Source organism: Halichoerus grypus, chromosome 9, assembly GCF_964656455.1.
Source record: "Halichoerus grypus chromosome 9, mHalGry1.hap1.1, whole genome shotgun sequence".
Taxonomy (NCBI): domain Eukaryota; kingdom Metazoa; phylum Chordata; class Mammalia; order Carnivora; family Phocidae; genus Halichoerus; species Halichoerus grypus.
In genome coordinates, this window is record NC_135720.1 from 68,310,258 (window position 1) to 68,338,254 (window position 27,997).

At 40.5% G+C, this 27,997-nt stretch overlaps 1 protein-coding gene across 9 annotated transcripts in view; it reads left to right on the plus strand.

Annotated features, from left to right (window-relative positions):
- Positions 1 to 27,997, plus strand: part of BACH2 (BACH transcriptional regulator 2) — a 353,067-nt gene that overhangs the window by 126,109 nt on the left and 198,961 nt on the right. Inside the window, exon 1 of one of the 9 annotated variants that reach the window (XM_078054992.1) lies at positions 13,330 to 13,490. The exons of the other annotated variants lie outside the window; for them this stretch is intronic. The gene's annotated coding sequence lies outside the window, so the exon portion shown is untranslated. Of the gene's footprint in view, positions 1 to 13,329; positions 13,491 to 27,997 lie in introns of those variants that run through there. 9 annotated transcript variants of the gene reach the window in all.

Sequence of the window (27,997 nt, forward strand, 5' to 3'; positions counted from 1 at the left end):
GGGATGCCTGGGTGGCTCAGTCAGTTAAGCGTCTGCCTTCGGCTCAGGTCATGATCTCAGTCAGGGTCCTGGGATCAAGCCCCGCATTAGGCTCCCTGCTCAGCGGGAAGTCTGCTTCTCCCTTTCCCTCTGCCTCTGCCCCTGACTTGTGTTCTCTCTCTCTCTCTCTCTCTCTCAAATAAGTAAATAAAATCTTTAAAAAAAAATAAACAAATGGATTAGGTCTTCCCACTGAGAAGTTGCTTTTGATGTAAGAATTCAAGCTTTTGGGCATTTCTTAGCGACTGTTCTTTCCTTATCGTTTGTTCTTCTGTTGTTTTTCATTTGTCTAATGTAGGTAGTTATGAAAACACAGTGATTTTGCTATGTACCTTTAAAACCTATCAAGAAAATGGTGATCACTTCACAATATATACAAATATCAAAACATTACACTGTATACCTGAAACTAATATAATGTATGTTAATTATACCTCAATTGAAAATAAAAATAAAATAGCCAATCCAGAAAATAAAAACTCTACCAAGAGAGTTTCTTATGATTTCAATGTATTAGGAAAATCATTGTATGATGAAGACTCTAAGCTTTTCTATAGTGAGTAAAAAAAAAATAACAAATATTAATCTTAAAATTTAGATATAGAAAAATTACTTCCTACATGCTTGTGTTTTCCAACTTGAAATAGTATTACAATACTTTATTCTTTTTTACGATTTTATTTATTTATTTGAGAGAGAAAGAGATAGCAAAAGAGAGAGCACAAGCAGGGAGGAGAGGGAGAAGCAGGCTCCCCACTGAGCAGGGAGCCCGACGTGGAGCTTGATCCCCGGACCCTGGAACCATGACCTGAGCCAAAGGCAGACGCCCAACCGACTGAGCCACCCAGGGTCCCCATTATTACCATACCTTAAAGTATACATTTTTACAAAGTTTGACAAGGTTCATTTACTTCTTTAAATTAAGAAGTACACCATTCATACAGAAGGGGATATACAGCTTACTGGCAGATTTTAAACAATAAAGTAAGGAGGCATCCACATTTCTTCTACTCATCTCAAGAACATTATCACTATTCTTGAGACTCAGATATATCTCTCTCCTAGATCACATTCTCCTCTCCTCAGCTACTTTCCTGGATTTTGAGATAATCATTCTCTTGCCTTTGCTTAGTTTTACTACATATGTATATATCCCTAAACAATATACAATATTATTTTAACCTTTATATAAATAGAATTATACTCACTATTTTGTGACCTGCTCCTGCCAAAACATTATGTTCTGAGATTCATCCATATTGATGTGTATAACTTTGTTCATTCTCTCGCTGTGTGTCTCTCTCTGTCAAATAAATAAATAAAATCTTTAAAAAAAAAAGAGAGAGAGAGAGACTTAAACCAGCTTTGGACTCAGCAATAAAGCAAGAAGAAATTTATCATGTCACCTTCATCTCTGATAACTGTAATAGGAGTATGTTACAAGTATTACAGATGGAATTATAATAAAACTATGACTATGTTTAAAAAAAAGATTTTTCTCATCTATGGCCGTCTAAAATGGAATTATATGAAAGGCCTTTCAGAATTAGTCACTCATGGGGTGTCTGGGTGGTGCAGACGTTTAAGTGCCTGACTCCTGGTGTGGACTCAGTTCCTGACCTCAGGGTTGTGAGATTGAGCCCTGCATTGGGCTCCATGCTCAGCACCAACTGTGCTTGAGATTCTCCCTCCCTCTCCCCCTCCTGCTCATGCTCTCTCTCTCTCTCTCTCTCAAATAAATAAATAAATCTTTAAAAGAAAGAAAAGAATTAGCCACTCATTCACTTACTTTTTGGCAAGTACTTGTTGAGCCCCTCCGTTTTGCCAGGCTGTTTTAGGTGGTGGGGATATATCAGTGATTAAAGTAGACAAAAATTTCTACCCTTGTTGGGCTTACATTCTAGTTGGAGGAGAGAGAGACAATTAACAAGATACATAGGCAAAGTATGTGGTATGTTAAAAGGTGGTAAGTGCTATAGGGAGTAATTAGGCAGATAAAGGAGGACTGGAAGATCTTATTCTTCATTTTTGAAAGACTGAATTTAAGACTGTTAGGACCATTCCAATTCAAGTTCATGCAAAAATTACTTTAAACATTCTACTCCTGCAGCATGGTTAATTCTAACTTAAATTTGTAAAGGTTAAGTTGAAATTGACATATACAGTTATAGACATTCCTAGATTAGAAAAATAAGTTGTTGAGGCGCCTGGGTGGCTCAGTCATTAAGCGCCTGCCTTCAGTTCAGGTCATGATCCCAGGGTCCTGGGATCGAGCCCCGCATCGGGCTCCCTGTTCAGCAGGAAGCCTGCTTCTCCCTCTCCAACTCTCCCTGCTTGTGTTCCCTCTCTCGCTGTCTCTCTGTCAAATAAATAAATAAAATCTTAAAAAAAAAAAAAAAGAAAGAAAAATAAGTTGTTTTTTTAATAATTCCTTAGGCACTGTAGTAAGAAAATAAATGAATAGAAAATATTGACTACTATCTTGCTATAGCAGGAGGGGAAGAATGCAGGGGGGGAAATTGGAGGGAGAGACGAACTATGAGAGACTATGGACTCTGAAAAACAAACTGAGGGTTCTAGAGGGGAGGGGGATGGGGGGATGGGTTAGCCTGGTGATGGGTATTAAAGAGGGCACGTTCTGCATGGAGCAGTGGGTGTTATACGCAAACAATGAATCATGGAACACTACATCAAAAACTAATGATGTAATGTATGGTGATTAACATAACGTAATAAAAAAATAAAAAGAAAATACTGACTACAATAAAACTTCAACACCAAAACTTAAAATCCTTCTGTTTTAAAAACAGCTTTAAACTGGAAAATTTTCCTTTGTCCCCACCAACCCTCATAAGGGATAAAACAAACAAAACACTCACCAACAACTAATTACAAAGGAAGCTAAATATCTGTTATACTACTCAGTTGGTTCTGAAAGTACCAATTGGTGAAGTTATAAAAGGCCATTCATTTCTTTAGTGCAAAAACTGACAAACAGGGCAGAAGTAACCAGAAGGGAACAGAGACTAGTAGAGACCTTTAAAGACAGTGGCAGTGGATGCTGGGGTAAATAGCAGTGGGCACTATTTTAAAAGGAGCACCATTATTTCAGAGACTGAAGCTCTGTAGACCAAGAGCAAAGGACCATTTGCAACTCCGTTCCCTCAAGGGCATGACCATGCTCTGTTATAGGCACATCAGCTGAGGGACAGAGAGTCTATTGTTAAACAATTGTAGTGACTACCTGCAGGAAGTAGGGTGAATGTCTAGGTCAGTGTCCTCACATCAGTGACTTCATCGATCCTATCTGTGTAAGTATCAGGGGAGGGTTCAGAATAGTAAGAGTTATTGCAGAGGGTTATTCAGGAGTGAGTTTTCTATCATTAAGGCGTCAGCCAGGGTTTTCCTTTTTTTTTAAGGTCTTGTCTTGTTATAATACCGTGTAGGGATTTTTAATTGAGGTAAAATTGGTATATAGCATATTAGTTTTAAATGTGCAACATAATAATTCAATTTTTGTATACACTACAAAGTGGTCACCACAATAAGTCTAGTCACCATTTGTCACCATGTAACTGACCCCCTTCACCCATTTCACCTACCGCCCAGTTCCTTCCCTGTGATAACTACCAGTCTGTTCTCTGTATCTATGAGTTTTATTTTGTTTATTCATTTGTTTTGTTTTTTAGATTCCACATATAAGTGAAATCATATAGTATTTGTCTTTGTCTGACTTATTTCACTGAGCATAAAGCCTTCAATGTCTATCCATGTTGTCTCAAATGGCAAGATTTCCTTCTTTTTATGGCTGAATAATATTCCATTATATATGTATATATGTATATATATATATGTATATATACATATCATATCTTCTTCATCCATTCATCCATTTAATGGACACCTAGGTTATTTCCAATCAAGACTTTGAATTTCCAATGTTGTTTATGCCTAGACTTTTCTAAAAGTAAAAAATTGAGGAGAACAGAATATCCATCTTTCTTTAGGACAAAAAACTTTTCACAGTGAGGAGAAACAGCCATATATGAAACAGGAAGGGCTCCTCACCAGATACCTAATCAGCTGGGGCATTGATTTTGGAATTCTTAGCCTCCAGAATAGTAAGAGATAAATGTTTGGTGTTTAAACCAAAGGGGAAAAAAACTTCTAAAAATATGTATATCATTTTAATGGTTTTTCTCATTGTAAAAAATAACAGATGTTTATTGGGAAAAGGTTCAGAAAATCTTTTTTTTAAAGAATCACCCGTAACCCGAGAGAAAGCAGCTGTTAATAATGTTATATATCTGCAGTTCCCAAGCTGTGTGCCAAGGTGCTCTGGGGCACCACAGCAAATTCATGAGGTTGCTGCAGATTATTTTCCATCAAGGGAAACACATCTGTCCAACAGCATTGGAGGTAATTCACAGTTTCAACATTAAGATCATACTACATTCCTTTTGATGACATCACATCTTTGCAAAAGTGGGTTTTCAATGGTTGCTACATTTTAATGATCAAAAGTGAGTACAATGTGAAAACCAACATGAAACAGGAAACGAGGGAAATGGTGTTCAATCTGATTCCAATATTTGAAGTTAGGCATTGCCCAACAGGTGCACACATTCTATTAATAAGTTATTAGGAGGTTATTGAAGAAGGAAAAAATAGTACTTTTCTTCTAATTTATGTGTGTGTGTTTTTTTTCAAATTGCTACTAAGTCATTAAGACATAAATACTTAAGTTGTTTGGACCTAACTAGTTAACAGACAGCGCTGTCAGATACTTGTTTTGGCCTGGAGGTGCTGCCAAAAGAATTACTGAGACTGTGGGCGCCTGGGTGGCTCAGTTGGTTAAGCGACTGCCTTCGGCTCAGGTCATGATCCTGGAGTCCCGGGATCGAGTCCCACATCGGGCTCCCTGCTCAGCGGGGAGTCTGTTTCTCCCTCTGACCCTCCTCCCTCTCAAGTGCTCTCTCTCTCATTCTCTCTGTCTCAAATAAATAAATAAAATCTTAAAAAAAAAAAATTACTGAGACTGTAATAGCTTCCAGAATTGTTTGGGAATCTCTAAAATATATCCTTCCAGAATTTTTCCTATGTATATCATATGTATTTTTAGAACCCTTTATTTTTCACTTAACAATATATGGTGGAAATCTTTGTGTTTTATTTATTTTTTATTTGACAGAGAGTGCACAAGCAGGAGGAGCATCAGGCAGAGGGAGAGGGAGAAGCAGGCTTCCCGCTGAGCAGGGAGCCCAAAGCAGGGCTCGATCCCAGGACCCTGGGACCATGACCTAAGTTGAAGGCAGATGCTTAACCAACTGAGCCACCCAGGCGCCCCAATCTTTGTGTTTTAATTAATGTAGGTCTACATCATTATTTTACGTTTTTAGTGGCAGAATAGTTTCCTGTTGTTTGACTCTATTACATTATTAACCAATCCCCTAGATTGCTAGAAGTTTAGCAAAACTTTATTTTCATAATCAATAGTACGTACCGTCAACCTCTTTACACACCTCCTTCATTTACATAGCCAATGATTTCCTTAGGCTAGATTCCTAGAAAGCAATTTGCTGGGTCAAAGATATCCAGAGAGAGAGTGCACCAAATTGTCCTTTCAAAAAGACTCAAAGAGATTGCACTAATTTCATTCTATGAACAGTTTGTAAGAATACCTCAGCAAAAAGAAGTGAAGGATTGGAGAACTCCCACGCCTGTGAACCTGTCAAAGGTGTTCCTCTCCCCCAACCATTGAATAAACTTAGTGCCAGTGAGAAAGCTGGGGAAGTCCGTACTGGCCCAGAGCTCTTGGGAGCCTCTACAGGCTGAAGTTCCAGCTAAAGTCATAGGTAGCTGATAGCAACATCGAAGCAGATACCCACTTAGAGAACAGAAAAACCATTTGTCAGGAAACTTCTTTAGCCTTTGGTTCCTAACTAGTTTTTCAAAACAACACTGTACTCCCCCAGAAAGTCGTCCTATACTGCGTAGCTTTCACCCTGCCTCTGTAAAGAGAGGCAAATGATCAAAATAGAAGTTGACATCAGAATATTTTTGAGATGGGACGCCTGGGTGGCTCAGTCGGTTAAGCATCTGCCTTCGGCTCAGGTCATGATCCCTGAGTCCTGGGATCCAAGTCCCACATCGGGCTCCCTGCTTAGCGGGAAGCCTGCTTCTCCCTCTGCCTGCAGCTCCCCCTGCTTATGCTCTCTCTCTCTCAAATAAATAAAATCTTTAAAAAAAAGAGTATTTTTGAGAGGACAGATTTGGGGGTCAAATGGGATCCTTCCTGTTACATGGTCCTCAGCACATGTGTTTTCATCTGTGACCACATATGTATCACATTTTGAACTACATTCAATTTATACATATGAGCTGGTATTTTCAAGTATAAGTTATCAAGAAAAAAAGGTATATTATGTGCTTAGGTTCTGATCATGGAGACTCAAACATACATGGTACGTTTTGGAAATACTTCTATTTTAAGAAAACTCTGGAGCCCCTCAGCTCTCTGGGAAATGAAGCTGTATGGAAAGGCTCATTCCTGAGTTATCATGAATGGCTAAGATTTTTTGTAATTTCACATGTAATTATGTAATGTGTATTACAGTAGGTAATATGTATTACTTTCTGTGTGTGAGGGTATTACTTTTTTAAAAAATGTAGACACCTTTGATCTTGATTTATAAAATTTTTAAACAACTCAATTTTATAATTTTTTAAGATTATTTATTTATTTGAGAGAGAGTGAGACAGAGAGAGAGTGCACAGAGGGAGAGGGAGAAGCAGAGTCCTTGCCAAGAAGAGAGCCTGATGAGGAGCTCGATCCCAGGACCCCGAGATCATGACCTGAGCTAAAGGCAGACACTTAACTGACTGAGCCACCCAGGCATCCCTTAATTTTATAAACAGTCTTATTAAAACAGCACTCCAGATTAAAGTTGTTTGAAAAATTGGTGCTTAGCTGATTCTGAAAAGGTGAATGGATTCTTCCAGGCATTCACAACTTAACTCTTTTCAAAATTGAAGTAAAATTTTGTGAGACAAGATGTTAAGCAGGATAATCCTGCTTAAGGCAGAAAATCTCAGAAATTTTGGTATAGAAATATTAAATCTGTATTGTAAATACTTATTGCTTCATTGCCTTTACCTGTTGCTTTCAACATATAGCACTAAAAAGCCATTTTCACTTACATCAGAAGAAGTAAAAAGGCCGCTGTGATATGTTTATCAAACAATTGCAGCATGGAGGCCCTTCCCTTCTTTTGTAGATGGAGAATATCTGTTGGAAGTCTCCATGTGACCCTCTGCTTCCACCAGATACTTCCTTTTAAATCCCCCCTAGAGAATTCTCCCAAAGCCTGGTGTGTATGTATGTCATCTTTTGAGAAGTTGATTACATTAAGAGAGAGGCGACTTTCTGCCTTTATTTGTGACTGGCGTACTTAAGAAAAATAAGCTTTTTGGGAACTTAGAATTTGGAGGCCATATCAGTAACTTTTATTTAAACAACATGGTGATCTTTCATTCCTTTTTGTTATTTTTTAAAGATTTTATTTATTTATTTGAGAGAGAGAAGGAGAGGGAGGGAGCAGGAGCAGGGGGAGGGGCAAAGGGAGAGGAAGAAGCAGACTCCCCACTGAGCAGGGAGCCCAACACAGGGCTCCATCCCAGGACTCTCCGATCATGACCTGAGCAGAAGGCAGATGCTTAACCGACTGAGCCACCCAGGCACCCCTATTATTATTTTTTTAAAAAAAACAACTACAGATCTGCTTTCAGAGCACTGGACATGTTTACAGATTTAAGAAACGTGCCAAAAAGTATACTGTGGTTATGTAACACTCATCTGTCATGCCCAGAGCAGTTTTGCTTCAAAATAAAAGAATGGGCAGCTTCAATGATGTGTGGATAGGTCCTTAACCCTCCAGGTTCTAAGTACAGCATACCATGATCATTCTTTGCTTTCTTGTCCTAAGGAAATGAAAATCCATATTAACAGACAGATCTCTGGTCTCTGAATTTTTTGAGATAACGAGGAATATTATTTCTTTTAACCAACACCATTTTTATCAGATCTTCACCAAATTAATAAAAATTCTGATCGATAAGAGCTTCAGTAACTTAAATAAATCCACACTACACTCATTCATTCATTCAGCAAACATTTATTGAGTTTCACCAGTTCTGGGTTCCCGAGGTGAGCAAGACTGATACGGTCACTACCCTTAAGAAGTATGTGATGGAATCAGGAAGCTTTTGAGAAAGCCAGTGTCTGAAAATTAATGAGGCAGTGCCGTAGTAGGGATTCAGGAAATCTTTTGGAGCAGCGTCCCTGAGCTGAGCCCCAGGCTCAGAGAAGCTTCCCTAAGGAGCTCCTGGTTGGTCTGAATCTTAAAGGGTGAGTAGAAGTCAGAGTACTCATACTATGAAATCCAAGTGAGTAAATTTATCTGGCCAGATGCTTCACTTCTTCCAGTACACATTTTCAGACCTGTAACCACCACCCAGATGCTAATTGTTACCATTGCCTACTTGCACAATGCCTTCAAATGGTTTCAGAGTGATCCATGAGTGGTTGGCACTCTGGTCCACTAACCATTACTGGATTTTCATCTGTTGCTTCTAGCAATTGAAGGGTGAGATTTTAATCATTCTGATGTTTTTTTTTTTTTTAAAGATTTTATTTATTTGACACAGAGAGAGAGACAGCTAGAGAGGGAACACAAGCGGGGGAGTGGGAGAGGGAGAAGCAGGCTCCCAGCTGAGCAGGGAGCCCGATGCGGGGCTCGATCCCAGGACCCTGGGATCATGACCTGAGCCGAAGGCAGACACCCAATGACTGAGCCACCCAGGTGCCCCCCCCCTTTTTTTTTTAGAATAATGCCAATGTTACCTAGATTTAACTTGATTGGTTTTTGAGTCAGCCCTCAGATGACTTTTTAATCATTTGGATAACTGTGTTAATCATGATGCTTTGTAAATGAGCACATGTGTACTTTATTGTTTGTATTTACTGAAAATAAATTCAGAAGTTGGTCATCTATGATTTGGGGTAAATCATGAGTGATGGTATCAGTCTTTCCATTTGTAAGTTTTGATTAACAGTAGCTATAATTTACCTACCAAGGATTAAATATTTAACATTTATGGAATCCTTGTGTTTCCTCAGAAAATTATCATTATTAGGGGCATTGATATGATTTGCAAATCATTAGTACTGATCACAGATGAATACAGCTGCAGAAAAGATCACATTTTCATACAAATCATGTCCCGAAATTTCATTGTAGGTTTTTTGGGGACACAGCCCCTCAAAGATATTTATTTTGTTTCCTCCCAGTTAGGACCATCCTGTTGTCAAAGGGCTATGTGATAATTTGTCCTCTTCTGGTGAAATGAACTCCTGAGAACAGAAATCCTCTAAGGACCAATAAGTTGTTTGATTCAAGACTCCAACTTAGATGTTACCTCCCTGAGGTTCCTTTGTCTCAAGAGAGACCAGGTCTGAAGAACTGTAATCTGGCTGGAAATCGGGTGGCCTTTTTGGAATGCTGCACAGAAGCTTCGAATAAGGAGGTGGTGTTTGTCTAGGTATACTGACACTATGTTTTTTTAAAAGTCTGCAGTATAAAATTCCCATTGAATTTATTTTTAGCTTGAGTCTACTCTGCTAGTAAAAATAAGGCTATTTTTGTAAGTGCTGCTTCTAGTTCTTATATTCACATCTTAAAAGAATTCACAGAAAACAGTCCATAATGATAACTGGGTGCAATGCCCAGATTGTTGCAGAATTGTGTTTTAAATGAATCTTTTTATGATGGCTGCATTTCAGCTGTACCACAGGGTTCAGCTCACATGATACCCCCCCCTCACCACACACATGCAAATGGGCTCATCATCCCTCACTTAAAAGTACTTGACTTATTTAATTTGTGTATTTGTCCAGTGTGTGTATTCTGACTGCTCTTTATGCATTGTCTGCAGCACTGAATAAATATCTATGATGACGGGCTCCTTGAAGAGGCGACGGACTGTTCTTTTAGGGAGTTGTGTGTTTCTATGGCAACTCCCTTTCTAAAACTTTGAATTTTGTCCACATACATTTTACAGATACCAAAAACAAGCTTCTGTTTAATTTAGAGAAGCTTTGAGTTTTGAAGAAGAGGAAACTAGCTCATCTGCAGATGTCAAGAGCACGTACACTTTTGTTTGAAGGCTCGTCGAAAAAAATTGATTCTTTTTGTGCCAGGCACTTAACCAAAGACCCGACATTCCATTAGGATAACGTTTTATTGTCAATTTTTCATGCTTCTTAGGGCAAAAGTCACAATATATAATGTAATTTGATAAAACTAAAAAAGAACAAAGTAGCCAGCGTGTGTGTGTTCGGTCTGTCTCCATCTCTGTCCCCTTCCCAGCGATGTACGTTACAATGTTGCTAGCTCACTGAATTCAATTTGCTTTCACCATCCATTTCCTTTTCTCTGTGTTATTACAGTATGTATAGGTTCTCAGTTACAGCTACATCTGATGTAGAGAAAATAGGTTATGTCCCTATTTTGAAAGGAAGACCGTCTCCATGGTTCACTGCTTTGTGTTTGTTAGCAGTGGGATTCTGGAAGAGACATGGGCTGTATTCCTGAATGATAAAATACATGTATAAGGGCCATTTCCTAAGCTTGTAGATAATTCAAAGTAATTTGTGGAGTCTGTGAGGTCTGTGTGTATGAGTTTTACTTGGCTTTTAGTTGTCTGTGCTTTTAGGGTGTTTTGTTTCTTTTCTTATACTTTTGTGTATTTTCACTCTTTTTTTTTCTTTCTGAAACACAGATTCAGTTTTCTTAAAATCAAATCAACTGTGTGGCTGGTGCCGTTTTGCTTTTTCCACATGTGTTCATTGTTCTGTGGCTTGTTTTGTTTACTGTTTTTGCGGACCTGATTTGCCATGGTCCATGCCTTTCATTCTGCTAGACCACGTAGCTGATTTCTCAGTGGAAAAAGACTGCCTTTTCACTGGGTAATTAGTTATCTCATTTCCAAAGGGCCAAGTTTCTCTGAGATGACTTTGTCACACTTTAAATGTCTGCTTTGGAGGACGAGAATCCTTTTAGTTAGATGTTCATCCATGTGGTAGAAGAAATGCATGGTTAGTCACCATGGAAATTCTTAAGTATTTGAAGGGCAAAAGATGGTTAATTAGACCATTTATACTCAGCTATTGAGAGATTATGAGTTCATTTATAGTGATAAGAAACCGGAGAAAGAGGTAATATTTTTTGGCCCCCTAAGGAAGTGGTAGTGTTGTTTATTCCTCAAACGTATTTTCATTTGCTGAGAGAGGACTCTGTGGCACTTTACCTTGAGTAATTTCTGTGTAATCTCCTGGTAAGTAAGCAAGCCACACCCCAAAAAGCACAGAAGTAGACTGAATTTTGCAGTCTCACTCTTGTTACCTCCCCAAAGGTATGAGGCCGGGGCCGGGGTAAGATTGCCCCTCCAGCGGGGTCTCTCTATTCACTGTGCTTCTGGGTCTTCCTGTAGCCCCTAGCTCAAGCACCCTATCTTGTCACCGTATACCAGGAACCCCTGTCCAGGTCCCCGATCCCATTCAACCCTCAGAGTCACAGCCTCTCTCTACATCCTTTTCCTAGCCCCGCCTCTTTCATGAATTCCTTCCTTTCCCAATCAGTTACAACTGTGAGGTGTCATCTTTCAACCCAGGTTCCAAGTCTACCCGTGCCTTGCCTCCCCAGCCCCACACCCAGCTTTCTTCCTATGGTATACTCTTACCTGAAGTGACCAGAAGTATTCATTTTGAAAGGACAGGGAATGGCCATTTGACATTCTCAGAGCATCTGTGCACTAGGACATTTTAGAGCCCTGTTTTGTGTCAAACTCAATGTGAGCAAAAAGGTCTAAGATTTTAAAAGTTTAAAAATATGCATTTGTTAATATGTTCTTCCAGTGTATATAACTCATAGAGTCTGGCTCCTGTGAACCTCCTCAGCTTCCTTTTGCTCCTCGCTTACCCTCCCTGTGTGTCCTCCATCTGGGGATGGTTTTTGGATGTGCCATATGCCTTCCTTCCACTTGGCCACTCCCTTTGCTCCCTCGGTCTGAAATGTTTCTCCATCCCCCGATCCCAACAGCTCCAGGGTCCCTTCTTCAGGGCCTCCTCATCTCCCCCTCATTAACCCAAATCCCCTGGTTCTGCTTTTAGGGCACCACGTACCTTTTCAGCATAGCACTTACGGCAGTTGCTGTTTTCTTGTTATTTTTGTGGTTATTTCATTAATGCCTGTCTTGCCCATTAATCTCTAAACTCCCATGGGCAGGTGGTTCCTTTTTTCCATGTTTCCAGTGACCAGTACAGGAATGGACACATCCGAGGTGCTCAGTGAATATTGTTGAGCGACCATCCATAGTTATCTCTGGGGCCCACCTGGCCCAAGCCTCAACCCCAGTTCTTGATCCAGGGGGTGAATTTTTGGTTAGTCTAGGCAAATCAAAATAGACAGAAAGATGGCAAGAAGTTGGGTCCTTAATGATGTTGCTGAGGTGCTGTAAATAAACTGGTCCTGGGACAGTCCTACCTCCAGGCAACTCTGTTGTGTGAGATAATAAACTCTCTTATTTGTTTAGGTCAATTCAGTCTTCTGTTCCTGAAAATATCCTGAAACAGAATGTCATGAATGAATGAACACATGAATCAATGAACGACTTAATCTCACGTCTTCACAAGTCCCTTTGTAATTCGGTTTTCTCTCTCCATTTCTATAAAGCGTTGGGCTACTAGTAAAGATGTTGACCAGTACTGAACCCGGTGCTGAAATCCAAAATAACTCTTATATGTTTTGAAAATTGTTTCCTTCTTTTTTTAAAAAAAGATTTTATTTATTTATTTGAGAGAGAGAGCACGCACAAGCTGTGGGGAGAGGCAGAGGGAGAAGGAGAAGCAGACTCCCACTGAGCAGGGAGCCCGATGAGGGACTCAATCCCAGGACCCTGAGATCATGACCTGAGCCGAAGGCAGCCGCTTAACCGACTGAGCCACCCAGGCGCCCCCAAAATTGTTTCCTTCTACTAAATGCCCCATACTCTGAACTTGAACTCACATTCTTCTTCACCTCTCACCTTTTGGCTCCGCACTTTGTGCATAACTTTTTGGGGCAAGCTCTTCTCTGAGGAGGTTGAGAGTCAGATTAAGTCATACCCAGCAATTTCCTGTTTGTGAGCCTTGAAGCTCTTGAAGACTGCGGGCAGGTTTGACAGAACCTGTAGGTGTTTTCAGACGCTGAGCTGATTCATCCCCTTTGGTTGCTAATGCTCCACAGCTACCATACCATCTCTTCTCTCTGGATACTGCACAATTTCTCTTTGTGTGGGGATAAAATTCTCAAGACCTGCCCACTCCATGCATTCTGTATCTTTTCTGCATTTTGGTGAGTTGTGTTCTGGATCCCTCCTCCATTATTATGGAATAGTTTCTATGTAAGAGCGGAGTTTTGTTTGTTTCTTAGCTTTTTTTTTTTTTTTTTTGCTCAGGCAGAACTTTGAATGATCCCTATAAATCTAGGCTACGTGTCTGCTGCCTTTGTTTTTCATAGACCTCCACCATAACTAAGAAATGCAGGGTCTTAAATAAATATCATCTGAAGTGCCTACTTGTTTGGTAGCAGAAACTTCAGAGCTCCCTCTCATTATTTACCTGATCTCCCGGCACTTTGGCCGTGAAGACCAGGCAATCACTCCTTTCTCTAAAACTCTCTCCTAGTAATAAACCACAGGAGGTAGGCAGCTAGTTAAGCAATCTTTGAGAGTAATAATTTTAGCCATGCCATGTGAAAAAAGTACTGAATTTGTACTTGCTTTCTTAAACCAAGCTAGGAATGATCCACTTTGGCCCACCACCCTGAGCAAGTAACACACTCCCCAAGGTTCAGAAAATAATCCTACCTGCCTCAAGGTAGAGTGAGATACTGTGAGAGCATTTCTTATGCCCAGGGAAGTGCCACACAAAAGTATTAATATTATAAAGTTACCAAAGACAAACCCTTGTGAGGTGTCTTTTCCCACTGCTCAGTACTTAGCTCAGTTTCCCTCCTTACACCCAAAGACATGCAGGAGCAGGTCATCCACTTGGACCCACATATGCTGGGATCATTTCCCCCGGAACCTTTAGAGAGAATCACCTCCTTCTTCTGATAGCAGAACTGGCCCACTGAATTTGATTTATTTTTAACTTTGGTGATTTCTATTGGAAAATATATACTATTTATAGTTACCGATGAGGCACTTCATTGTTATCTGAGCAAGGGGCTTTATCCCGTGTTGACAGCTCATCCATGTCTTGTCCTGATTCATCAGCCAGCACTTTGGCACACCCAGTGTGTACCACACATTGTTCTAGATGCGTGGGATACACCTGTGAACAAAACATACGGAAATTCCTGCCCTCTTGGAGCTTATATCCTATTGGGGGAGAACAGAAAATAAGCACTAAACAAATAGGCAAGTTATCGTATGTTAGAAGATGAAAACTGCTTTAAAAAGAAGAAAAAAGTAGAGCAAGGTAAGAGGAACATCAGTTTGGGGAGTGGGGAGAGGTTGCAGTTTTAAATTAGGTGGTCAGAGTAGGCCTCCTGTATTTCTAGTCTGTTGTTGTTGTTGCAGGGTTGTAATGATTTCATATTGCAAATGAATCATCTGCATAAATTAAAGATTGCTGAAGTGAGTGCAGTTCAGCTGAAGGCTAAATCTGAGTGCTAAATGCTTGAGAAAGCATGGCAAGGTGCACTGGGCCCGTCTGGCATTCTCAGGTTATCTATTCTTGGTTTAGTTTCCTTTTCCAAAAATAATATTTATTTTATATAGTCTTCAAATGGAGCATGTTTCTAACACCTACTGCCATGTGTTTATAGTTAAATATAACTAACTGTCTTTCTTCTAAGACCAAGAGGTTCATCCAGAAGGTTTCCCTTTAAAAGTCCTAAGAGGGCTCCCCTAGTTGGCTTTCCAGCCCATAACAATGATGGATTTTGCAACCCTCCTGGTCCAGCCATGTGGAAAAACCCAACGTTGTGGGTAATTTTCCCCTTTAAACACGTGTTTTGTGTTTTGGTAGTGGTTGTTTGGGGCTTTTGTATCTTAGGCATGGAGTTTATTATATCCATATAAATTACAGATCACAGACAACCCTTCTCAGAACAGCCTTGTAGTATGATCTCCTTGCCAGTGCCCCCTTTCCCTATGTCTGCTCTGTTCCTGAGGCATAGATGAGCTTCCTGCAAGTTCTGGGGTTTTGTATGTATGTACCTTTTTCCTCCCTGGCTCATCTGTCCTCCCCTTTTCTGCATGCTGCCTTTGTTTTCTCTCTGAAGTAGCTGAGCCTTGGGAGGAGCCGGCATGGCTTTTCCCATTGTCTGAGCCTATAGACTAAAGGCTCTCAGTGGGTCTCTCTCCACGGGCAGAACCATGTCAAAATAACCCTTGTTTTGCCTCCTGTCCAGAACTGACTAGGATGATGCTATTCAAAAGGTAGTCTGGAGCTAGGGCCATCAGAATGAATACATTCCAAGCATTGACAGATGTCCTTTTGTTCTTCACCTATCATTCCCCATCACTCACTAGATTCAAAGTGTGGTGATCCCAAGGAACAAGGCTAGTGCACTTGGAGAGAAGGTCCTGCAGAGGGGATGGGCAGCTACCCTGGCTCCCTGCAAGATCTTCAGGCTCTGAACTGGCCACTCATTATTCTGAATTGTGCCGTGCACTTGTCACTTCCTAGGGTAGGGTGACCCTGAGAAAGTCACATACTCTCATTAGGCCCGTTTCTTCATTTGTAAAGGGAGATTAGTCTCCAAATGACCTTCAGCATTGCTTCTACTTCTAATGTTCTGATATTCTTCAAGAAATGATTTACTGCCCTTCTCCTAAAAGTTGATCTTTTTGATGTGGTTGGGCTCTTCCACTTCTATACCCTTTATCCTTATCTAATTGTCCCCCATGAGTTTATTTTATTCATTTCACTGTTACTCCTCCCCTGTATGCTTTATAACTCACATTCTCCCAACTTGTAGCACATTTCTTCCACTGGAACCTGTGATTGTACTCTGCAAATAGCTCTGGTGATTTCCTCCCGCACTCCCACCTGAACTACTGCTTTTGTATTGGCATCTCTGAGTGAGGAGGTGGGCTGTTGGGAAAAACATGTTGTAGCCCGATGTCTCTTATTTTAAGAGACAGAGAGTGGAATTATATGTTCTTTTTAGGCTGTAGAGCATCCAGTGACCACAATCAAAATAGATCAATATCCAAGCAGTAAAAAAGGCAGTATATGTGAATTTTCTCATAATATGAATCCTAACACAAAAGCAGTTACAACACTTTAAACATAAATTGCATAGTCTGTACCGTGATTTTTTCAAAAGTTGTCAACCTTGAGGAGGAAAATATACGCCAGTGGTTAAGCAGCATTATTTTCTCTAAATTCCATAACATGAAGGAAGTGTTAGTTTTCATTTGCTCAATGCCTTGTGCCTGGGAATTTTGAAATGATAGATTCAGGGGCGCCTGGGGGGCTCAGGCAGTTGAGTGTCTGACTCTTGGTTTCATCTCAGGTCATGATCTTGGGGTCATGAGATTGAGCCCCACATGGGGCTCTGCTCTCAGTGGGGTGTCTTCCTCTCTCACTCTCCCTCTGCCCCTGCCACTGCCCCTAGCTCGTGCAGGCTCTCTCTCTCTAAATATATAAATAAATACATCTTTAAAAAAGTTATTTTTTAAAGAAATGGTAGATTTATCTGTGGTATAATGATGAAGTTCCACAATAAGAATATCAACATGGAAAGAGATTGGTATAAATACATTAAAGCACGTGGATTTTAAAGATAAATCCTGTGTCAGGTTGCTTTTCACTTAATTGCCACAATCTAAAATTTCTCTGTTAGTATTTCTTTTCTAATTGTTACCAGTATGATAAATATTGTTCTTTGTATACATAGTATAATTTGCTTCAGGACAATTTAATAACCTTAAATTGTAGGAATTGTATCCCTACTGCTTATTTATTTGGATATAACTCACCCAACAAGATCTCACATAATTTATTTTGAAGAGTAGATACTTAGAATTAGGATTATTCCTATTTAATTGGAAAAGAATCTTTACCTTAGAGGTAAAATGGCTTGCCCCAAAGTCACATGAGGAATGAGAGACTAGAACCAGAAGTCACTTCTTTGGCACATGATTCATGTCTTTGATTATGAATTGATACCAGTATTTTATGTGAATGTCCATGCTCCAGAAAATTATTTTATATGTACCTGTAATAAATACTTGTCATTCAGAGAATATTGAAACCAATTCCTCCATCTTTGTATGGGGGCATACTTAATGATGTATGTATTGATGAGGTTCCATCTTATTTTTAAAGACTTCTAAGAAGGAAGATTTCATGACTTCCTTCATTAATCCACTCTAGTGTTTAATTAGATTTGATGCCAGAACACTCTTATCTAACTTAAATCTCTCATGCTGTAGCTTAAGTCTATTTTTTCTCACACTGCCTAGGATATTAAAAGCAACTAATCACCATTATTCATAATAATATTCATAAAGTCCTCCATATATTTGCAATGTGAGTACTGTAACTGACAGTAAGCATAACTCTCAAATATCAGTATAATTTAAAATAGAGAAGAGGGACCAGCTTATAATAACTGTAGATGACATAGTAGTATTTAGTTTTGATGAATGAATAATACTGTTAACTAATATTCAGCAGACTAAATGAAAAGCATTCATCTATTAACTCATTCACTTAAATATTTATTAGGCACCTACTTTGATATTGTGCTGTGCTCAGAAGTACAAAAATGGATACATCATAGAGTTGAGAAAATGTCAATGCAAGGGATTTTTTAAAAAGTAGAACTTACTAGGTATATTTCTCAGAAATGTGAAGATGAACCATGAAAGACTATGGACTCCAGGAATCAAAACTGAGGGTTACAGAAGGGGGGCGGGGGTGAGGGAATGGGTTAGCCCAGTGATGGTATTAAGGAGTATTAAGGAGGGCACGTATTGCATGGAGCACTGGGTGTTATACACAAACAATGAATCATGGAACACTACATCAAAAACTAATGGTGTACTGTGTGGTAACTAACATAACATAATAAAAAAATTATAAAAATAAATAAAATTTTCTTCCTTTACGGCAAAAAAAAGAAAGAAAGAAATGTGAAGATAGAATAGCCTAATCTTAAAGAGATAATTCTGTGTCCCATCTAATGTCTCTATGGTATTTATAACCGTATCTGGAGGCAGGGTTGAAAAAAATAGTCTAATTGTTAGAACATTGCTGTTTATTTTTACAGCTGCCCTGTTACTAAAATCTGTAATAGGCATCAAAATTCTAGTATGTGTGGTCCCTAAGCCCTTCACCTGGAAGCCCCTTCATTTTGGCATTAATGTAGAAGAGTATGTGTATTTGGACATGTGCAAGCATCATCCAGCATAGGACTACAAGAGGTTTATCACTAGAAATAAATTACAGAGTCTTACAGCATGAAAATGATATGCCTGGGAATGCAGAACACAGGGTTACCTTCTGCCTCCTTTCTTTATCATAGACAGCAGAGGCGGAAAGGAGAAAGAGATTTATTCTGAAGCCATTTGATGCTGACCAAGCAATTTATAACAGATGAAATGCTGATGTATTGCTGCAAAGAAAATAATGGGTGTTCTTGCTAAAATACCATTAGTAACTTTATTGTTTAAAGTGCAAATTATATTCAGCAATTTTTTAGTCCCCTTCTGAGGTGAAGTTGAAGTAATTCAGTGTAGGCTTTGAGCAGAAAAAAGGACAAAGTAATTAGCAAGTCATAAAGGAATTCATTCACCAAGGTTGGCTGATATTTGAATTCTCTGAACTTATATAAAGACAGAAAAAATGGCATTCAAGAAATACAAGATGACATAAGTATTTGTTTAAAACAGAAGAGTTCTAAGGAAGCTCATGTCAGAGCACTCTGCAGAGTTAAGAATACACCTTCTGTTGGTGCCCACGGTATGCGCAAGACGTTGTGCTAGTCACCAAAGGGAGAAAAAAACTGAAAAACTCGGTCCCTACCCTTAGGGACCTTGCTGTTTGATGACAGGAGTGAGATAATTCAAAGTAGTTTAAATACATAACCAGAATGGATCAGAATTTTAGGAAAGGTACACATGAAGTGATTCCAAAGGGACAAGATGACATCCAGAAGATACCATTTGAGGTCAGTTTTAAGAGATGCCTAAGATTTCTGTAGCCACAGTTTGGGTTATAAAGCAGTTCCAGGCTGAGAGAATGCCCAAAAGTGGAATGATCTGTGCTGATGAACATTCAGTAGGATCTTCGATGTGTAAGTTATTGTAGGGTGACCATAAATTCCAGTTTGCCTAGGATGATCATCCCTGGTTTCACCTGTTGTCCAGTCTAATTATTAATAGCATCTGCTGCCACTCTTAAAAGTAGCCCAGTTAGGGGCGCCTGGGGGCTCAGTTGGTTAGGCGTCAGGCTCTTGATTTCAACTCAGGTCTTGATCTCAGGGTCGTGAGATCGAGCCCCGCGTCAGGCTGGAAATCTGCTTGAGATTCTCTTTCTCCCTCTGCCCCCGCCCCTGCCCCCACATGTGCTCTCTTTCTCTCTCTCTCAAATAAATAAATGAATCTTGAAAAAAAGATATCCCAGTTAAATGGTAAATTGTACAGTGGCTGTGGTGGCTGTGAAAATGTACCACTTTGCTCTCCTGCTGTTGGGAGCAAAACTGACTGACATCCCCAGCAGCAACCTTTCTGGACCCACCACGCTTTGGCACCACAGCCACGCTTCCCCTGCTCCCAGCCAGCGATTGTGCACCATGAAGGTGCTAAGGCATGTCCATTCCAGCAAGACAGGGGAGCCTCCACTGACCAGCTTTGGCTCAAGAACTCTCCACCTGCACAGCTAGACCTTTCTTGGAACTGTGCTGCATTCTGAGATGCTTCCCACCCTGTCCCCCTTCCTCCCTCCTCTGCTCCACAGGGTTGGACCTACATCTTAGTCTACATGTTTTCTCGGTCCACTCCTGCTCCCTTCTCCAAGAAGCCTCTTGCATATCTAATCCCATGGTAGTGTCTGCTTTCCAGGAGACCTGAACTAACACAGTGGCCCTAGTTATTGATAAGTGTTAGATATTAAATAAGGATAAGATTAGAAAGAAAAATTGGAACCATCATGTAGGCGACTTTGAAAACTGCTTTGAAGAATTTGGCTGTAATTCAGGGGACTCCATTGAGGGTTTATCTGCTACAAAATAAAATTTTTAAGTATTTGATCCTGCTGATGTTGGAGAAGGAGAGTTGAAATAGAGCAGCTAGGAGGGTACAGCAGTTGTGCGGTAAGAACCTAAATGAGTAGATAGCGTCTCTGATGACAGACTCTGCCATGGGTGTGAGAGGCACGGCACAGGAAAGGTCTGTGGGCTTGATATGGTAGGAGAGAGATGAATCAGAGATCATTTAATCACTCTGTGCCTCAGTTTCCTCATCTGTGTTACGGGAACAATAACAAGCCCTACATCACTCGTGGAATCATAGTGAGTAGTAGATGAGCTGATACATTTAAAAAGTTTAGAACAGTGCCTGGCACACAAGAACTCGGTAAGTGGTTCTGAGTTGGCCCACTGCTGTGTGGCAGCATTGCTCGGTAGCTCTTGCTGCAGGTGTGGAAATGTTTTATGTCTGTGCTGTCCAGTACCGTGGCTACTAACCATCTGAGGCTGTTGAGCACCTGTAAGGTGGCTAGTGTGACTGAGGAACTCAGTGGTTAGCTTCACTCAATTTAAATTTGAATAGTCACATGTGGCTAGTAGCTACCATTTAGAAGTACACCAAAGCTAAAAGTACTAAAGAACTAACATGCAGGGGGTTGCAACATGATATTCTTCTATTTTTAAAAAAGTCTGTTTTACTAATAGGACTTACTTTGAACTAAACCTGTAGGCTTGGTTGCCAATCATTATAGTCAGGGATAACTGCAGAGAAGCCTGTGGTCCTAATCAGATTAGACCCTTCTGAGATGATCAGAGCAATAAGAAAAGGATGAGAAGACCTAATGTTTCCACTAAGCCTGTAATGAGGAAAGTACTTTAGGGCTTGAAGGAGAGTGATCATGTCTTGGTTTCTACAATAGGTGGTTAAGATCTCCCATTTAATGGCATCTGTACTTGCCTGCTGTCCATGTCCCAGGCCAAAAGAGAGAAGGTATGGTAGTATGAAGGTATGTTCTCCTCCAAATAATAGCCAGGCTAGCACTGCTGTTATATATATACAGGTCACTGCTAAGGCTGCAACTGCGCACTTCTGGTGATTCAAGGACAACTCTAATGGGACCCCTGAGGGATGTTTTGGAAGGACAGGAGCACAGGTGTCTTGATATCTGTAAGGGCAGGATTAAAAGACATTCAGGTGTCTATATATCCAGAAATAGGATTTTTGAAATACCACTCTTTCTTTCCATCCCATTGCCATGGTCAGGGGGAGCTGGCCTTTTTGAGTTTCATGAGTGTATCACTTTGAATGGTTAGTTTGTGCTGGCCCTACTGTGGGCATCCCCCATGTTATTGACTTACCAATTGAGACTGTGATGCAATTGCACCTCCAGCTGCCTCAGTTAATAAGTAGCACATATAGGGGCACCCGGGTGGCTCAGTCGGTTAAGTGTCTGACTCTTGATTTTGGCTCAGGTCATGATCTCAGGGTTGTGATATCAAGCCCTGCATCAGGCTGCCCACTGGGCATGGAGCCTACTTAAGATTCTCTTGCTCCTTCTCCCCCTGCCCCCACCCCCACCCCGCTCTCGTGCACAGGTGCTAAAAAGGGGAAGGACTTGGAAGTCCATCCTGAGAGCAAATCATAGCTCTGTTACTTGCTACGTCTTTGACCAGTGCAAGTTACTTGAACTTCAGTGTCCTGATCTATAAAATGGGAGTACTGGTATTTTCTGACTTATTTAGAGGATTACATGAATTAACATGAGCCATTTACATGGAGGTGCTGAAAAAATGTTAGTTCCCTGCTCCTTACACTATCTCCTAATTTCCTTAATTTCCCATTCATTATTGTTCCAAAACCGAGCATCTCCTGAGACTCTCAGCTCTCTTGAACACCCCGTCCCCTCCCAAATCATACATGCTTATCCCTTCTGTTGTATTTACCTCTTCAGCCCTGCTGGAGCAACCTTTCAGCAGCCTGTTTTCCTTCTCTTGCTGTGACTTCCTTAATTCCTTTCCTGAGTGTTTCTGAGGTCAGAACCCTCCTGTTCTGTATGTATGTTTGGTTTCTCATCTGTCAAATTAAGATGGTGACTCAGGGAGCTCAAGGCCCTTACAGCCCTGGTATTTGATAGGTTTCTGTACACAAGACCACCCCCTGATTTTGTTCCTTTAAAAAAAGTTTTTTATTGGTTTTTCTCTTTATCAAAAAATACTATATGTTATTAAAGATATTTTCAAAAAGAAGCATATAAGAAAAAAATTAAAGCACTCATAATATTGCCATCGCTACTGTGTGCATCCTGAATGTATCTTACAATCCTAAGTGTGGATGGGGGTGTCTGTGTGTGAAACAAAAACTTAATCATTACACTCCCACTTTTTGGTAACATCCTTCTTAAATGTTGTTATTTCTTGAATAGTTTCTTGTCACTAAACATCCCTCTACAGCATCATTTCAAGTGCCTGTCTAGAATGCCACATATGGATGTATTCTGATTTATCACTGGGCATTGAGATTGTTTCTGCTTTTTTCCACTACTATAAACAAGGCAGAAGATTATAAAGAGAGCAGCAAATAGCAACCTCACACATACAACTTTTCCCACATCCTTGAAATGGGATTACCAGACCAAAGGGATGAACATTTTCAAAGTTTTGGTAACATATTGTCAAATTACTCTCCTGGAATGATGAATCTATCTCCTCCCCTCAGGGCACATGAAGCTTTGAACACCTGGTTCCTGATGGGACCAGTAGTTCTACTTGGGGGGTAAAAAATGAAAGGAAAAGAGAGAGAGAAAAAAAAATAGCACTTTTCTCTACTCATGTGTGGATCCGGTTCCAATTTTCCTGTGTTTTTAAACTCTCCTTGAATAGGGTGTCTCCCTGGCTCAGGCGGGATTCTTCTTATTTATTGGCTGTGTTAGCTTCCTCTGCCTCGTCTAAATTACCACCTTTAAATCAATGCACTGTTTCTCAGAAGTGCTGACCCTCTGGGAAGAACCTTTTCTGTACCTCTGCCTCATCAAACTGGAGAATCTCATCTGTGTCTCTTTCTTTAATCTCATCTCATTTTGCAACAATATTTTCTCTTTTCTCGGTTATTGGCCTTTTGATTTAATGCTTTAATTTGGCACGTAGGTTCTTTGTATCGCCGTTCTGGATAATTCATGCCATTCTAGATGGAATATTTCATGAAAAAAACTCTTTTGAAATACTGTTTTGTGAAAGATGTCTCACAGACTCAAAGGATTAACCATTATATTTATTTTGCAGAAATGAAAAGATAAAAAGCTGAGCCCTTGTGGAAACTACACGGCTCGATTCTTGTACTCCCCAGTGCTCGGGAGAAAATTGCCATTTCTCCTCTCGAACAGGATGAGGACAAGCACAATTGTTACTTTTTTGAATCGACCGTCTGGGACATAGGTTGTTGTTTCAGTAGGTTGCTCACGCCACATTTCGTGATTTTTTTAGGGCTGTGAATACATATGCTCCCTAGCGGAAGGGTCTGAGGGTCTGTGGGCAGAGGCTTGCAGAGACGCGCATGCTCCCTCTGGACAATGAGGCTGCAGTTAGAGCCTGGGAGCCGGGACGCCCGTGAGCAGCTGAAGTGGGAAACGAACGGCTCTCTCCGTGTCCTGTTTCAGCAGCTTGTGGGGAGGCTTATGGTATAGTGATGTGACAAGCTGTGAACAGCAGATCAGAGGAAAAAAACGTGAGGTAATTTAATTGAGGAGCTTGGTGAGAGGACAGCTGAAGAGCAGAGAGCAGAGACGTGGCAGAGAAAGGGCATCTGAGGGATGGGATAAATTACGAAATAGCATTCTGAGGACAGGGTGAAAAGGGTGCTTCCTCATTTCTCTGGCAGTTTGGGTCAGTTTCCTACCCTCACATGCTTTGCAAAAAGGGAAATAATTTATTTTTATTACTGCCCCATTCTTGTTACGGCAATTTTTAATATCACATAAAACACGCCACCCATTTCTATGTAAGAGACTAACTTCCTCTTTTTTCTGGGTTTGGTATTTACTATTTCTGCCATACTCTACCCTTTCGGGAAAAATTCTTTTTTTTTTTTTTTTTTTCTTTTTCTTTTAAAGGCACAGTAGAAGCGTGAGACTGGGAACAAGCTGTAGTGTGTTTGCTTTGACTTCTATCTTTTGATATAAGGCCTTATTATTTCTTCCACTGTCATTGCCTTAGAGTCTTGAAATTTTTAAATCTTCATTCCCAAAACACTTTTTTGAACTCATTTTGTACATTGTTCCTTATCGTTCCCTCTCAGATTATAAGACAAGTGGTGAACTGAACATGATCCAGTCTTCTGGTAAATCTCAATGTAGTATCCATCCCAGGTGCTTAAGAAACAACAAAGAGAACTCAAAAATGGTTTACCTGGAAATATTCAAGTATTTAATTGTTCAAGTTGAAATAATTCATCTACTAATTTTTCAGTTTTCTATTTCTTTCTGTGTTGAGACCACTTGCCTCTTTATTAATGGTCATCTAGTTTAGAACAAGGTCTTGGAAGTGTTGACCATCAGCTTTGGAACATGGGGTAGTCAAAGCCATTTTAGACACTTCTGTCTTTATATCTCATTCTAGAAAACTTTCACACCATGTCAGTGACAGAATCAGTGCCTCAGTGTAAAACCATGCACTTTAGTGTTTGAGGGCAGATACCATTGGAAAACAAGGATCACCGACCCCCCTTCCCCCCACCACACACACAGAGTCATGACCTGGGTCAGTATATATATGGTTTAGTGTTGAACACAGTGTTATAGCATCACTTCTGTGTTTCTGTAAGTCCTTGGTCATTTATACATATTGTTTCCAGCATACTAAAATTTAACCCCAAAATCACCGTCCCTAAAAAAAATTTAATCTTTTTAAAAAATCCTTTACCTTTCAATTTTTTTGGAATTCTCTTTCTGTGTACCTAAGTTTAGAACTTAATGTAAAACTTTTAAAGCAAAGTTTTAACTTCAAACTCTTATTCAGGTATAATTTGTTCCTGATTCCACAGGTGAAAATTTGTTGGAGTCAAAGAGAAAAGGTCACAAAATGACTTAGCCAGTTGCTCAAGGACATTGTCATTTTCCACCTGTTTCTCCCCAGCTGCCTTCTACACCCTATCTTTTTTCCTCGCTTAAACCCAGCTGTTTTCCCTCTCGATGCAAATCTGTTGTGTCCTTTGGGAAGATGATATCCCTCTTTCTTGGGGTTACCATTCCTTGCAGGTGAATGGATCAAAAGGTCCAGATTAGTCAGAGGGAGACTTAATGATGAAGTCATATATTTTAATATGAATGATTTGATTTAAAGTCCTAGCACATCAGTCATATTTAGGAGAATGTCACTCTCTGCCATTTTTAAGGGATATATCTGCAGGAAGAGACCCTCTAGGGACCTTCAGGGAACCTTGTCAACCACATTTCCATCATTCTGAGGGAGCTCTGATTGTGTTTTAAGTGTCTTGCACTTAAGTTTTTTGTGTGAACTAGTTTTGTAAAAAGCTGACTGCGTGCTAGTTTTTAAACACCTTTTTTTCTCTCCATTCCCCAGCCTCCAACATCTTCCTAAGTTTATCTCCTAATGCTTTCTATCACCCAAGCACTTAAACAAGATTGCAGACATTTTCATCTAAGCTAGTAGCTGTTAATTACCTATCTTTGTCTGTGTTTTAGCACTTAATACTATTTTGACAGGGGTTGCATACTCTGTCTTTCTGGAATTTTTTAAGTGCTCTTATGAGTAATTTGAGAAATTCCAAGTATAGATTAGATGAGCTGTTCTTTCCCTTGCTGCATTTTTTATTTTAGAAACATTTAAAGAGGACCCACTGTGTGTCAGGCAGCGTGCTCTCGTCACTCCCACATACATTGTCTGATTTAATCTCTTCTTCCCCTGAATCTGCAGCTTGAATCACCACTGTAACTTCAGTGTGTGTTGGGTTTGGGACTGGGCGGGGGGGGGGGGGGGGGGGGGGGGGCAAGCGCTTGAGGGAGCAGCGGAGAGAGGTGGGGATCTCTGGGTGGTACACCCATTTTTTATGGGTGATTCCATCTAAAGAGTGTTGCTACTCTGATCTTTATTTGTAGGTTGGTGAAAATTCTGGCTGGTTACTGGCAGCAGTGCTTTAAAATCAAGGATGCTAGCTCTCTGGGAGGTTTCAACATGAGCTTGTTTCTGTTTCTTTTCAAAAGCCTGTGTTTGCTCACCTGCATTGTAGGTGAATAGAAGACTCAATTCACCAAATGGAGCATGTCAGGAAGACTTACTGATTTATTTATCATGCTTCTAGAGTATTTGTTAGAAATCGGTTTTATTACTTTCCTCAGTGGGGCTTACTCACCTAGTCAGCATTTAAATCTCTCAGGCCTGTCATTCCAGAACAGTGGTATCCCCCTAACCTGAGGAGTGAAACCTGCCCCAGGTGTGGCAGGCCCAGCCAGGATCTCCCTTTCCTGGCCAGCACTGCTTTCCTCCTTTGGGGCCAGACCCATGTTTGCTAGCAGCTGCTGGTGCCTTACTTACCTCAGGGATAATGGTCATTCCCTTCCAGTTCTTCTCTTGGCACACAAATTTTCATTTTTCTCTCCTTCCTTCCTTCTTCTTTCCTTCCTCCCTCCCTTCCTTCCTCCAGTCCTTCAACATTTATTGAGTGCCTACTGAATACGTAGCACTGTACAAAGTCCTAGGAATCCAGAACTAAACACATATACCTTTCTTTGTTGTACACCAGTGACAAATGGGTTTTTTTCCCCAAAAGGTAAGCCATAGGCATAATTTTTTTAATGAAGGGGAAAATATCTTTAGATGAATCCTCTCCGTATTTCCAAATAGAATTGCTCACAAAGTCATTGTAGGTGAGTATTTTCTAGAATGAAGATTTTTGGAGACATCACTCATCAATCCAATGTTTAGTAAATGCTTAGTATGCCAAGCTCTTTGCCAGACACACAAAATATAAAGGTGGAGGAGACATGGTTCCCTTTTCTTCAAAGACTCACAGTGTGCAGAGGAGAGAGTTGGGTGAAGTGTGTATTAAAGCCATAGCATATCATTGGGGGCATGCTGGGGAGTGAGAGATCGTGAGCATTGAGAAAGGTGGGACAGAGGTTTAGTTCACTGCTGTACCCAAAGTGCCTGAAGCAGTGTCTGACACACAGTAGGCTCTTAGTAAGTATTTGTCGATCAACCAGTGGTGTTAACCTTCAGTCAGGGCTTATTAAAGGGAATGACCTTTCAGCTGCTCAATAAAGGATGGGAAAAAACACCGTTAGGAGGAGAAGCACCTTCTAGACAGTGTGGGCAACGGCAGGGGACATGAAAGTCCCTGGGGCTCACAGGAGCAGCATCAGGATGCTGCAGAGGGAAGTGTTGGAGAGGTGAATCCAGGAGGCACAGGTGGGGCCAGCTGGATCGAAGGCTTTGGCCTTTTTCCTGTTGGTCAACAGGGCAGGGAGATGTCAATCATTTTTTGAGCTGGGACATTATATCAGATCTAGGTTTAGAAGGGCCCTCTGGCTGCCCTGCCTTGCCTACGAGGTCCTGTCAGGTAGGGAGAAACTGGGGAGGGTTGAGGAGGGGTCCAATGGCAGCAGTCTGTGTGGGAAGAAACTGAAAGGAATGGCTGGTAT